The following is a 237-nucleotide window of genomic DNA, read 5'->3' on the forward strand; positions in this document are numbered from 1 at the left end:
TTAGTTTGATGGGTGCGATCATACCAGCACTAATGCACCGGATCCCATCAGAACTACGCAGTTAAGCGTGCTTGGGCGAGAGTAGTACTAGGATGGGTGACCTCCTGGGAAGTCCTCGTGTTGCACCCCTCGTTGATTTTTTTTCCACCTTGCGAGATAAATTGACAAGAAGGACCACTCGGGAGTGGATTTTTCGGAAAATCTCGCCCTGCCCATCGCGTAGCCATGGGTTTGGAT

The 237-nt window shown here is 50.6% G+C and overlaps 1 non-coding gene across 1 annotated transcript; it reads left to right on the plus strand.

Annotated features, from left to right (window-relative positions):
* Positions 1 to 10: 10 nt before the first annotated feature.
* On the plus strand, positions 11 to 129 carry LOC118345089. Its single transcript, XR_004798753.1, has one exon. It is a non-coding gene; the product is annotated as a 5S ribosomal RNA (ribosomal RNA).
* Positions 130 to 237: the final 108 nt, after the last annotated feature.

The sequence above is a fragment of the Juglans regia genome, unplaced genomic scaffold (genome assembly GCF_001411555.2).
Source record: "Juglans regia cultivar Chandler unplaced genomic scaffold, Walnut 2.0 Scaffold_1400, whole genome shotgun sequence".
NCBI lineage: Eukaryota > Viridiplantae > Streptophyta > Magnoliopsida > Fagales > Juglandaceae > Juglans > Juglans regia.